Raw genomic sequence first — 1,793 nt, 5'->3', positions numbered from 1 at the left:
AAAAAAAAAAAATAAAATCTGATCAGGTCTATTGCTGCCACAATTTTCTGCCATAAAAGATTTTTTTTTTTCCCTTTTTTTCCCCAAAAAGTCCTTGGGAAGGCCCACCCAGCGTCACCCCAGGGGATGGGCTGGCTTCAGCAGTACCCTGGCCATCCCAGCGTAGCCATGCGATGCTGACCATGGCTTTGCAGGAGATTAGTCTGCCTTTTGCAATCGGGCTCGGCGCGCACGTCACCTCCCCGCGAGCTGGTCCTGAGCACACAGACACACAACCCTTTGGCAGCTGCTACCTCCACTGCGAAGCCAACGTCCGCATCGCGCGCTTGGCCACGTCCCAGGTGGCGGTGGGAGTGCAGCATCCTTCAGGTCCACTCTTCCCAGCAGGCTGGAGGGCTCGGTGAGGCCCATGCAACACCCAAAAAGCCCCGGTGTGGGCAGCGTGTTGGCCCAAAAGCCGATGGAGCTGTGCAGGGAAGCTTCCAGCACATTGAGGCTTGTTTTTCGGGAAGCCAAAAGTCCCACAGCCTTGAACTCGTGCAGATTAATTACAATCAGATGAGCAGAGGCTCTGCAGAAAGATGCAGAGATAGGAAGTATCAGGTTAGAAATAATCAGAAGCACCCTGATCTGGAAATTGTTATACTCAGATAATCCCGTGTTTGCAAACGGCCCAAGTGGCTCTGGCTACACAACAGACGCCAAGCTCGCAGGAGCGAGCGAGGGTGGGAGCATCCTGCGCTGCCGGGGTGTGCACGAGCCCAAACTGCTCCGTGGCTTTGAAAACCCAGTTGCTCATGAAGGTGCCTATGTGCAGATTAAAGACAGCAGCATTGGGTGGCGGTTTAATTAACAAGAGCAGTTAGACGAAGGCTGAGGGCTGCTGCGAAATGGGCATGCATTTAGTGTCACAATTTAATACCCCCCAAAAATGTCCTGCCCGTGTAGCCTGAGGCCAGCAGCACCAAACCTGGCAATGCTCTGCTGCTGCTGCCCCCGCTCCCCGGCCCCCTCCCCAGCTTCCAGCTAATCGGAACCCCTGGCCGGGAGCTGCCATGTTATCTGATGACCTTTGCTCTTCCAGGCTAAAAAAAAGATCCCTGTTCCTTTCATTTACATACAGTTATGCTATTCTTGAAATCTAGGCTGTCCTCATTCTCCCGGATAGTATCTGCCACCTATTAGATGACCATCCTCCACGGCCAGGGGAAGCTCATTAGCTAAGAGCAGTTTCAGAGGACTTTATTTTAAAGATTTTTTTTTTTTTAATGCAACACATTTTCAACCTAGGTCCTTAAAACTGTATGGGAATTCAGCTCCTGTTTGAGGACAAGGGGAACTGGCGGCCAAGGATGCTAAGGGCCATGAACAAGTCACTGGAGAGCTGGGTCCTGTTTCCAAAAGCATCTGCAAGCCATCACTTTGAAATACCAGTGCGTTTATAAACTGTACCCAATAATAACAAAACTTTTTTTCTTGTAAGGTCCGGATCTTAATTAAGCCTCTGAAGTGGGAGTCTTGTTAGCCAGGTCTCATCTCTCCATCTCCCATGAGGTGCTGCCAAGCCCACCGCCCTGCCGGGAGACCCAGAGCAACCGTGGCTGAGAGCCGACCCTTTCCCACCCTGTCATCACCGCACATGAGTTCACCAACCCCGACACTTCAGGTATCTGTTTTCTGAGTTACATCAGCATGGGTTGACCAGCTCCCTTTGCTCTTCTGAGCGTGAGATCACACCTTTCCACTCCTTTTTAAACTGGCTGCAGGCAAACACTGACCAGCTGAAGGCTGGC

This window comes from Pygoscelis adeliae, unplaced genomic scaffold, assembly GCF_000699105.1.
Source record: "Pygoscelis adeliae isolate BGI_AS28 unplaced genomic scaffold, ASM69910v1 Scaffold148, whole genome shotgun sequence".
Classification (NCBI taxonomy): domain Eukaryota; kingdom Metazoa; phylum Chordata; class Aves; order Sphenisciformes; family Spheniscidae; genus Pygoscelis; species Pygoscelis adeliae.
This window is presented reverse-complemented; position numbering follows the sequence as displayed.